This window comes from Rhinolophus sinicus, chromosome 16 (assembly GCF_057876585.1).
Source record: "Rhinolophus sinicus isolate RSI-liver-muscle chromosome 16, RSI-T2T, whole genome shotgun sequence".
Lineage (NCBI taxonomy): Eukaryota > Metazoa > Chordata > Mammalia > Chiroptera > Rhinolophidae > Rhinolophus > Rhinolophus sinicus.
The window spans coordinates 76,754,575-76,767,562 of record NC_142516.1 but is presented as its reverse complement, the minus strand read 5'-3'; the positions used below and the strand labels follow the sequence as shown (position 1 = coordinate 76,767,562).

General features: G+C 36.2%; 1 protein-coding gene and 1 pseudogene across 10 annotated transcripts in view; both read right to left on the bottom strand.

Annotated features, from left to right (window-relative positions):
* Positions 1-12,988, bottom strand: part of FANCC (FA complementation group C) — a 262,167-nt gene that overhangs the window by 123,895 nt on the left and 125,284 nt on the right. The gene's annotated exons all lie outside the window — the stretch shown is intronic.
* LOC109434738 (kallikrein-13-like) lies at positions 5,975-6,754 on the bottom strand (annotated as a pseudogene).

Genomic DNA, 12,988 nt, shown 5'->3' with positions numbered 1-12,988 from the left:
GTAGATGAGTTCCAGCTGATAGCCCCCGGGGAAGTACCAGCTGACAGCAACAACTACCACCACTAATGGAGTAAGCCTTCAGATGATTCCAGCCCCAAGACATTCAGTCCAGCATTCAAGTTTTCCCAGCTGAGGCCTGACAAGGAGCAGAGCAAGCCATCCTCGACATGTCCTTTCTGAGTTTCTGGCTGACACAATCCAAAATAGGATTAAAATGATTATTATTTTATGCCACTAATTTTGGGACGGCTTGTTACTTAGCAATAGCAACTGGTACAAAAGATTTAAATTCAGCACACCAATTATTACATAAAGTAAAATGTTTAAATACTCCATGAAAAGGCAGCAGTTGTCAGAATGGATAAAAACCAAAAACCAACTACTTATACGCTACCTACAAGAAGCCCATTTTAAATATAAAGACACAAATAGGTTAAAAGTAAAAGGATGAAAAAAGATATATCATGCACACATTAATAAAAAACAAAAAAGCTAAGGTGTCTTTTGTTTTTCTTTTTAATATGAGACAAAGTAAATTTTAGAATAAAAAGTATTACCAGGAAAGAAACAGACATTTCTTTAATAAAAGGGTTGATTCATCAAAAAGATGTAACAATTCTAAAGATGCTTGTTCCTAGCAAACCTTCAAAATAAATGAAACAAAAAATGATATAATTGAAAACAGAAATAGGTAACTCACAATTATAATTGGAAACTTTAACATAATCTCTTAGTAACATAGAAAACAAAATCAGTAAGGCTGTAGAAGACTTGCACAATACTATTATTGGGAGTCAATCTCCAGGAATCTCACATTTCTGTAGGCTTTGTGAGCAGAGACATTGACTGCCTTTGTGCTAGAATATCTTTTCAAGGATATTTCTATAGCAAACACCTTTGGAAGAGTGAGGTAAAGGTCTCAATCAAAAACAAAGGGCAGGTAGGTTTGTTTACTGTCCAATATAACACGAAGTGTGATCGAACAATCCAGTGAACGTTTCAATAAAAACAATATATTACATTAAAAGACGCACTGTCATTAATCCACCTCAAAATACTCCCCCTCACTTCGAATACACTTATCCCATCGTTCTTGCCACCTTCTGAAGCAGTTCTGGAAGTCCTCTTCCGTGAGTATCTTTAGTTGTGCTGTTGGGCTGCCTCGATGTCCTGAATCATTTTGACTTTGGAGAAGAGCCAGAAGTCTCATGGTGCCAGATCCAGTGAATAAGGTGGATGAGGACACACCATAATGTTTTTATTTGACAGAAATTGCCGTACACCAGAAGCGATGTGTGACACGGAGCGTGGTCATGATGGAGGATGATTTACAGCACACTTTGAAACACACCTTCCCTCAACCGTAGCTCACACATGACTGACTGAACTGAACAAGTTGAAACTTGTCACACACTGTTACTAAGGTTTGACATGCTGCCTCTGGTATTGAAGATCCCTGACTTTCTGTGGGATGGCACGCAGAAGCAGCATTCATCGTATTTTGTGATCACAATGGAAAGGCTCCGTGTCATACATGGCTTCTGGTACAGAAATTTCTGTCAAATAAAAACTTTACAGTGTGTCTTCATCCACCTTATTCACTGGATCTTGCACTGTGCGACTTCTGGCTCTTCCCCAAAGTCAAAATGACCATGAAAGGTCAATGTTTTGAATTAATTCAGGACATCGAGGCAGCCAGGAAAGCACAACTAAAGATACCCATGAAAGAGGAGTTCCAGAACTGCTTAACAAAGTGGCAAGAAAAACGGGATAAATGTGTTTGAAGGGAGGGGGAGTATTTTGAGAGGCACTGATTACAATGTGTCTTTTTCCTGTAATAAACTTTAATTTAAACATTCACCATAGTTTTTCACCACACCTCATATGTATCCCTCAGAGTAAAATGAAATTTGTCTGCAGCTCATTACAGAATGTCTGAGTACTTCTATAATACGGAAGTACTTGAGGAAGGTTCTTCAACTGTGATGCAAACCCATGTATGACTAGTATTTACCCAGGACTCTTTGCAATTCCCCCATGGGACATGGGGGATACAGGGAATAGATACAAATATCAAAGTTTGTTGTGCTGTGAGTAATAAAGCCCTTTGTCTTCGACTCAGGAGTTCCATGTCTTCTGCCAGCAGACATAAAACAGTGACAGACTAACCTGTTAGTTTGTAAGGAAGAAACAATCTCAGACCCCTCACAGACTTCAACAACTACCAATCACTATGATGGTCCAATTGATAGCTAGAGAATACCCCATCCAATGTTATTTTCAACTTTACATGAAACAGTCACCAAGACAGACCAAATTCAGGGCCATAAAACAAGTCTCAGAGAACTGAAAAGGATTGAAATAATATAAATATTTACTCTGACATTAACAGAAAGATATCTGGGAAATCCTCACATATTTGGACACTAAACCATACATTTCTAAATAATCAATGAGTTATAGAAAAAGTTACAAGGGAAAATTAGGAAATACATTGAGGAAATTAAAATATAATGTATCAAAATTCAAGAGAAACAACTAAAGCAGTGATTGGAGGAAAATTTATACCTTTAAGTTTTATGTTATAATGAAGAAAGGTCTCAGATCAAGTATTTAAGTTCCAGCTTAAGAGCTAGGAAATAAAGATTCAACTAAATCTAAAGTAAGCAGAAGAAAAGAAATAATAAATACAAGAACAGAAACAAAACAAATAGAAAAATGCACAAACAAAAGATAAAAATCAATGAGGCCAAAGCCCGGTTCTTAAAAAAGAAAACAAAAATGTAGTAAGTTTGTTAAACTCTATAGCTCATTCATGGGGAAAAAATGGAAGAAGATACCAGTTCTAATGTCAGAAATGAAAACCTCACTACATATCTTACAGATATTAAAAGCATTATAAAGGAATGTTATAACAGTAAAGATGGAATGAGTAAATTCCTTAAAAGACAAAACTTACAAAAAGTGACTCACAAAGAACCTTAATAAAATTTACCCATTAAAGAAAATGAACCCATAATTTAAAAATTTCCCACAAAGAAAATTTCAAGACCAGATAGTTTCATTAGTGATATTAATCAAAATTTAAGGAAAAAACACACTATTCTTACATAAACTTAGAAGATATCAAAACCAATAGACATAAAAAAAACTCGATCAATATTCCTCGTGAATGTAGATGCAAAATTCCTTCAAAATTTTAGCAAGTAGAAAGCAGCAATACCTAAAAAGAATTGCACCTAGTAATGACAGGTGGGTTTAACAATCTAAAATAAATCAATGAAACTTGCTATATTAGCATTAGTAGTACAAAGGAGAAAAATCATATGATCATCTCAATAGATGCATAAATAGCATTTTAAAATATTCAACATTTGACAGACTAATGTCAGCAAAATGACAGACTAGTAAATTCTAAGCCCTCATCCCCTCCCCCATGGAAATATCAAGTAAACAACTACAGACTGACTAAAACAGTTTTGTGGTAGCTCTGAAAAGCAGTCAAAGATCTGCAGCAACTACCGTGTTTCCCCAAAAATAGGACCGGGTCTTATATTAAGTTGTGCTAGAAAAGACACATTAGGGCTTATGCTCAGGGGATGTCCTCCTGAAAAATCATGCTAGGGCTTATTTTCCGGTTAGGTCTTATTTTCGGGGAAACATGGTAAGGGAATAGCCAATTAAGAAAAAGCAACACTCAAAATAGCAGGAAATTTCATGTCACTGTTGCTTGCACTTGCCCCACCCTCTCCCTGGTGAAGCTCAGAAGGAAGTGGCCCAATTTCTCATATCCTCGCTTATGACAGTAGGGAAGAAGTGAAACTTATTTGCAATATTCTGGCAAGTCTGTGGGTTGCCTCAGGGACTGATTTCTGTATTGCCTCACTTGGAACTCTGTTATGAATGGTGGCATAACCTGGATTTCAGGTGGGAAACCACAGAAGACAGTGGTGAGTGCTGCACTGTGTGCAAACTATAGGAAACTGAAGGCCTGTAGATGCCTGGGGATAAGATTACAGCAGAAAAACACAGTAGAACATGCAAGGTCCTGTGAAAAAATGAGAGGGAAATTCCTAGGAAAATCAAGACATCTTAAAGGAGCTGTGTATATTTACGAATTGAAAAAAGTAAACATGCAGGCCCATGAAAAATACACTCAGAAAAGGCATGAGAAGACCTTAAGCCTTCATGACAAGCTAACTAATAACGGTATCACCCAACACAGAGCAAATCTGTAAAGACTGAGAGAAGTGGCTGCTTTTCAAGTGACAAATTTTCAACAAATATAACGAGGCATAAAAAGAAAAAGGGAAACATGGCTCATTCAAAAGAAAGAACAATAAAAAAATCTCCAGACCCATGCTAAGGAATCACATGCTTTGTACTTACTAGACAAAGACATAAAACAACTGTCTCTTTTTTTGTCTGTTTAATTCATTGTTTACTTATCATCTGAGTCTACAGTAGTCCTTGGGTTCATGATAGGTACCAATATTTGTTGACTAAATAAACAGAATTATATTTATCAACACCCAGGAGAGTACCTGCACATGTCAGCAGTGAATAAATGTTTGCCGGGAAAAATAAAAGAATACAAAAATAAATGAAGCAACACCTTTTGGATACTCTGCAAAGGAGCTGTTATTGACATCCTAGGTAATATTTTATATAGACTGATGCAAATAATAGTGGTAAGCACTCAACATTATCTTAATAACAAGGCTATCAGAAAAAATTATTAGCCCCATTTTGCAGATGAGAGAAGAGAAGCAGTATTTTATGACTTGTTCAAAGCAAGACTTGAGCATTTAACCACTGTGTTCTGCGGTCATGGGAAATAGCAGATGGCATTGAACAGGGTGTTCGTGGAGACAGCACAGAATATTTGGTGGACAACAGGATCCACGCACAGAGACCTCGTTGGAATATTGTACCCCATCACTCAAGATCTAGAATGCTGTTGATCTTTAGTGGGTATACGGATTCAGAGACAGGGAATATTGGTAGAGGCCAGATATGGACAGAATGCGGGATGCATTGTGTTTCCCAAAAAATAAGACCTAGCTGGACAATCAGCTCTAATGTGTCTTTTGGAGCAAAAATTAATATATGGCCCGGTCTTATTTTACTTATAGTAAAATATTTTACTTATAGTAAAATAAGACCGGGTCTTTATGATATGATATGATATGATATGATATGATATGATATGATATATGATATATGATATGATATATGATATGATATATGATATGATATATGATATATGATGATATATGATATATACTAGGTCTTATACTAATTTTTGCTCCAAGAGATACATTAGAGCTGATTGTCCAGCTAGGTCTTATTTTTGGGGAAACAGGGTAAGTAGAGTTGGGACATTTGGGAGGCCTAGAACTGTGTGAGAATGAACCATTATGAGAAGCCAATGTTAGCTGTGATGAGTCACTCAGAGGGCATAGAATGTTGTCAGGGCAGGAGAGTGTGGGCACAAGAGAATATTTTCAGAACGAAACATCATGGGAGTCCAGAACCTTCTTGACTACAAAACATAGAAGGATCTAGAATATTGACAATGAATAAATATCTGAAGGAGTATAGGACATTGTCAAGAATAGTCCGTTCACGGGACACAGAATATGATTTGGATGGGCTGGAGGTATATAAGTATTCCACAGACAAAACATTTAGATTTGATCTGGGTTTATGTTGAAATAGTTGGGAGACCTGGAATGTGTCTGGGTTGGGAAATTCAGGGAACTGGGCTGTTTCAGGGATGTAACCTCTGGGAGACTGTAATGCTGGCAATGACTGAGTGTTTTTGCAACATGGAATGTCAGTTGGGATGTGAAATTTTGAGAACATGGATTACTAGTTCAAGTGGAACCTCTGAGAGGGGCAGAGAAGGGCTGAGCAAACTGAATAAGGAGGGCACAGTGGGAGGACGGAGGCTGGTAAGTCTACTTGACTTTTATTGCGGGCCTTACCTCCATTCCTTCTTCTGGGTTTTCTGTTTTCAGATCATTTCTCGGATCCATGAAACATATTGAGAAATTCAGGTTTAGACGCCAGGCTGGTTGGGCTGCTCGCATGGGAAGTCTGCCCAGGAGGTGATGCCATGGAGCGTACCATTACACATCACAGGGCCACAGGAGTCGCCTAGCTGCCCTCTTTTGTGCCGGCACACAGCACGTTGGGCGTGATCTTCCCTGGGTAGACTTAACAACACTCCTCATCTGAGCATAGCTAGATGTTGGCACATTGTAAGGGTTGGGAATAACTCACCTGAGGGCTGATGGTAGTGTCTCAGCCTGACAGCAGGTGCCAGCAGGGAGGCAGTCATCATGGGAGATGCACAACAAGGATGTGGCTCATGACCCAGACTGGGGACTGCAGCTCCAGAAGTATGATGTTGTGGTCACAGTTCAGATGAGCAGGGCAGCTCTGGTACTGAGCATGTGGGACAAAGCAGACGACCTCCCTCACTTGCTCTCTGGCCTCCACACATCCCAGGGCGTGCTTGACCAGGTAAACTCTGTACCCCTCCTTCAGACAGTGTGCTGCAGTGAGGACCAATCTGGGTTTGGATCAGGACTCCCCCACAGAGCAGCCACTCCTGTACAAGCAGGGCTGCCTTCAAGGGCTGAGAGTGAGGGAGGCAGGTAAAGCCACCCAGAAGAAACCCATTAGTCCCAATGAGAATCTTGGAATACTCCTGAGCGATGCCGCCTGACAAAGCCAGGGGCCACATGGAAGCTCTGGGATTGAGGGGGTAGGGTGGGATAGGCCTAACTGAGAGGGCTGGGTGAAGAGCTTCTGTAGCCAGCTGCCTCATAAAACAACTGTCTTAAAAATGCTCAAGGAGATAAAGAATAACATGTACAGAGAACTAAAAGAAGATGATTTATACATAAATAAAATTAGAATATCAATAGATAGAAACTACTTTTTACAAAACAACCAAACAGAAATGCAGAGGCTGAAAAATAAATCAAAATTGACAATTTTGTTAGAGGGGTTCAATAGCAGACTCAAATAAGCAGAAGAAAGAACCAGTGAATTTCAAGAGAGAGCATATGAAATTATTGAGTTGGGAACAAAAAGAAAAAGAATGAAAAGAGAAGAGAGCCTAAGGGATTTATGCATACCATAAAGCACACCAATACATGCATTATGGGAATCCCAGAAGGAGAAGAGTGACAGAAAGGGGCAGAGAGTTTATCTGAAGAAATAATACCTAAACAAGGAATTGGACATCCAAATTCAAGAAGCTCAAAAGACTCCCACTAGGATGAACTAAAAGAGGTCCACACTGAAACGTATAGCAATCAAACTGTCAAAAATCCAATAGAGAGAGAGATACTTGAAAGCAGTAAGAAAAAAGCAACTTGTCACAAATAAGAAACCTACCATAAGATAATCAGCAGGCTACTCAACAGGAACATTACAGGCCAAAAGAACGTGGGTGATACATTTAAAGTGATGAAGGAAAAAAACCTGCCAACCAAGATTACTGTATCTGGTAAATATGTTCTTCAAAAATAAAGGAGAAATTAAGACCTTCCCAGATAAACAAAAGCTGAGGGAATTCATTACCACTAGACAGCCCTACAAGAAATGCTAGGAAGAGTCAGTCCTTCAAGGTGAACTGAAAGGACACTAGACAGAAATGCAAAGCCATATAGACATATAAAGTTCTCCAGTAAAGTTAAATATATGAACAAATATAGAATCTGGTACTATAGTATTGGGAGTACATAAATCCACTTTAATTATTGTATAGAACTTAAAAGACAAAAGCTTAAAAAGTAACTATAAATCTAAGTTAATAAGTACATGATATATGAAGATGTAATTTGAGACATCTATAAGATAAAATGGAATGGCAGCGCTACAAAGGAACTTCTGTATGTGATTGAAGTAAAAGTTGATTTCAGTTTAAAATAGATTCAGTTTTTATCAGTTTAAAATATACTCCATAAAGAAAATATAGAATCTACACAAATGAAAATGAGAAGGGAATCAAAACATGTCACTACAAAAAAAAAAAAAAAAAAAAAAAAAAAATCAACTAATCATAAAGGAGAAAGGAACAAAATAAGGAAAAAAGAACTGTATGACATATAAAATACAAAGACTTAATGGCAATATAATACATCCCTTCCACATAAATAATTACTATAAATGTAAATGGGTTAAACTTCCCAATCAAAAGACACAGATTGGCGATAAATAATTACTATAAATAATTACTATAAATACTACTTCCACATAAATAATTACTATAAATGTAAATGGGTTAAACCTCCCAATCAAAAGACACAGATTGGCAGAATGGGTGAAAAAAATAGGATTCAACTATAAGTTGTCTGCAGGGGACTCATTTTAGATCTAAGGGCAGGTGTGGTTGAAAGTAAAAGGATGGGAAAAGATTATTCATGCAAACAAGCAAGAGAGCAGAGGGGGTTATATCATATTAGACAACATAGACTATAAATCAAAAACTGCTACAAGAGACAAAGAAGGACAGTATATAATAATAAAAGGGCCAATTCACCAAAAACATATAACAATTGTAAACATGTAAGCACCAAATATCAAAACTCCTAAATATGTAAAGCAAGCTAACACTAACAGAATTGAAGAGAGAAACAGACAGCTCCACAATAACAGTAGGATACTCCAACATCCCACTTTCAATAATGGATAGAATAACCAGACATAAAATTATTAAGGAAACAGAGGACCTAAACAACACTATAGACTAATGGGAACTAACAGACATATAAAGAGCATTGCAACCAAAAATAGGAGAAAAGATTTTTTTTTTTCAAATGCACATGGAACCTTCTCCAAGACAGACGATATGTTAAGCTAGAAAAGAGAAAAACTGGAAAATCCACAATGTATGTAAATTAAACACTGCACTCAACCAACAGTTCAAAGACAAAATCACAGGGAAACTAGAAAATATCTTGAGACAAATGAAAATGAAAACAAAACATGAAAACTTTTGGGATGTAGAAAAAAAAAAAAAAAAAAAAAAAGGCAAAAGGAAAATTTACAGCTGTAAATGTTTACTTTAAAAAGAAGATCTTAACAACCAAACTTTAAACCTTAAGAAAACTTAAAAAACTAGAAAAGAACAAATTAACTCAAAGTTACCAGAAAGAAATAATAAACATTACCGTAGAGATAAAAGAAAAGAGAAAACTAAACAAAAATTAATGTAACCTAGATTTAGTTCTTTGAAGAAAACGAAGAACAAAACTGACAATCTGTTACCTTAATTGAATAATAATAAAAAGAGATAAGACTCATATAACAATCTAAAATGAAACAGAGGACATTTTACAGAAATGAAAGGGTTATAAGAGAGTACCACAAACAACTGTATACCAACAAATTGGATAATGTAGATGAAATGGACAAATTCCTAGAAAAACACAACCTACCAAGACTGAATCATGATGAAATAAAAACTCTAAAAAGACCAATAGCTAATAAGGAGAGATTCTGAATAAGCAATCAAACACCTCCCAACAAAGAAAATCCCAGGACTAGATAGATTCACTGGAGGATTCTACCAAATATTTAAAGAAGTATTAACACCAATCTTCCTCAATCACTTCCAAAAAATTAAAGAGGCGAGAACACTTAACTAAATCATTCTATGAGGATGATTCATTCTATCCCTATTACCCTGATACTAAATCCAGCTAAAGACACTATAAAAGAACAAAACAAAACAAAACTGTAAACCAACATCTCTGATATTGATTAAAAAAAAATCCTAGCAAACCAAATTCAACAACACATTAAAAGGGTTAAACACCATGACTAAGTAGAATTTATTCCTTAAATGTGAAGATGATTCATCATACAAAACTGAATGAAATAAATCATACTAACAGAATAAAGAAAAAAAACACATGGTCATGTGAATTGATGCAGAAAAACAATTTGACAAAATTCAACACCCTTTTGTGATTAAAAAACAAACAAACAAACAAAAAACACTCAACAAACTAGGAATACAAGAAAACAACGTCACATAATAAAGGCCGTATGTGAAAGGTCCACAGCTAACATCATACTTGATGATAAAAAACTTAAAGCTTTCTCTCTAACATCAGGAACAAGGTAAGGATGACTTCTCTCACCACTTCTCTTCAACATAGTACTGCAACTTCTAGCCAGAACAGTTAAATGGGAAAAAGAAATAAAAGGCATCTAAGCTTGAAAGGAAAAAGTAAAATTAGCTCTGTTCACAGATGACATGACCTTACTATATGTAAAAAACCCTAATGATTTCACACACACAAAAAAATGTTAGAATAAATGAATTCAGCAAAGTTGCAGGATACAAAATCAACACACGAAAATCCACTGTGTTTCTATACATGAAAAATGATTACTCAAAAAAGAATTCCAGGGGCCGGCCCGGTGGCTCAGGCCGTTAGAGCTCCATGTTCCTAACTCCAAAGGCTGCCGGTTCGATTCCCACATAGGCCAGTGGGCTCTCAACCACAAGGTTGCCGGTTCGACTCCCGCAAGGGATGGTGGGCTGCGCCCCCTGCAACTAGCAAAGGCAACTGGACCTGGAGCTGAGCTGCGCCCTCCACAACTAAAATTGAAAGGACAACAGCTTGACTTGGAAAAAAGTTCTGGAAGTACACACTGTTCCCCAATAAAGTCCTGTTCCCCTTCCCCAATAAAATCTTAAAAAAAAAAAAAAAAAAAGAATTCCATTCACAATAGGTTCAAAAAGAATAAAATACTTAGAAATCAACTTAGCCACAGAGAAGAAAGTCTTATGAACTGAAAACTAAAACTAAAACACAATACTGAAAGAAATTAAAGAAGACACCAATAAATGAAAACACATCCCATATTCATGGATTGGAAGAAATAATATTATTGTCCATACTACCCAAAGCAACCTATAAATTCAACACAATCCCTATCAAAACAACAATGGTATATTTTGCAGAAATAGAAAATCTATCCTTAACTTCAAACGGAATCTCAAGGGCCTCCGCATAGCCAACACAATCCTGAAAATAAACAACAAAGTTGGAGATCTCACACTTTCTGATTTCAAAACTTACTACAACTCTGCAGTAATCAAAACATTATGGTAGTGGCATTAAGATAGACATATAGACCAATGACATAGAGAGCCCAGGAATAAACCCTCACACACATGTTCAAATGATTTTCAACAGGGGTGTGAAGTCCATTTGATAGGGAAAGCACAGTCTCTTCAACAAAATAGTGTTGGTAAAACTGGACATCCCCATGTACAAAAGAATGAAGTTGGACCCTTGCCTTACACCACATACAAAAATTAACTCAAAATGGATCAAAGTTCTAAATAAGACTCAAAACTATAAAACTCTTAGAAGAAAACATGAGGGAAAGCTTCATGACATTGGATTTGGCAATGATTTCTTGGCTATAACACCAAAAGCACAGCAACAAAAGAAAAAAATAATCTGGACTTCAGAAAAATGTCAAACTTCTGTGCATCAAAGGACACACTATCAACGTAGTGAAAAAGCAATGCACAGAATGGGAGAAAACATTTGCAAATTACACTTAAGAGGTTAATACTCAGAATACATATAAAAATTCCTACAACTCAGTAACAACAACAAAATCTGGTTAAAAAGTGGAAAAGGAACTTGAATAGATTTTCAAATGGCCAATAAGCATATGAAAATATGTTTGACATTAATAATCATTAGGGAAATGGAAATCAAAACCATAATGAAAAATCACTTTACACCTATAAGGATAGTTTTATAAAAAGAGAAAAATCAACAATAAACAGAAAATAACAAGTGCTGGGGTAGTTTGGGAGAGTGGAACTCTCATGCACTGCTGGTCGGAATATAAAATGCCCCAACCACTATGGAAAATAGTATGGCGATATGTCAAAAATATTAAACAGAGAATTACCACATAATCCAGCAATTCAACTTCTGGGTATATGCCCAAAAGAATTGAAAACAGAGATTCACATGGATAATTTGTACATAATGTTCATAGCAGCATTATTCATAATAGACAAAAGCCGGAAGCAACCCAAGTGTCTACTGACAGATGAGTGGATAAACAAAATGTGGTGTGGTGTATATGCAAACACACACATACATATACATACACATAATGGAATACTGTTTAGTCTTAAGAAGGAAGAATATGCTAACACATGCCGCAACATGGATGAACCTTAAAGTCATTATGTTGAGTGAAATAAGCCAGTCACAAAAAGACAAATATTGTATAATTCCACATATATAAGAAACCTAGAGTAGTAAAATTCATAAAGACAGAAGTAGAAGGGTGGTTATGTGGGACTGGGTGGGTGAGTGAGGGATGCAGAATTATTGTTCAATGGGTAGTTTTGGTTTTGTAAGATAAAAAATTTCTGAAGATGGATGGTGGTGGTGGTTGCACAACAATGTGAGTGTATTTATTCAACTGAACTGTAACTTAAACGTTTTATGTTATGTATATTTTACCACAATTTTTAAAAATAAAAAAATTATGCATTCATTCATCGTAACAGCTTTCAACAAATTATAAATAGAAGGGAATTACCTCAACTTTCTATGAAAAACCACTGCTATAAACATGCTTAATGGTGAAAGGCTGAATGCTTTCTCCCTAAGATCAGAAAACAGGGCAGGTGTTAGCTCTCATAGCAGGTATTCAACACTGCACCAAAGGCTTTGGCCAGTTCAATTAAGCAACAAAAAAATATTAAAGGCATACAGATAGAGAACTAAAACCTAAAACATGACTAAGCACAAAATCCTAAAGAATCTGTGCAAAGCTAGTAAGTTCAGCACGGTCCTAGAACACTAAGTGAATAAACAAAAGTATACTTCTATGAACTGGCCACAAAAAATGAAATAAATAATGAGCATCAAAAACATAAAATACTTAGATATAAATTTAACAAAATACCGGGGTG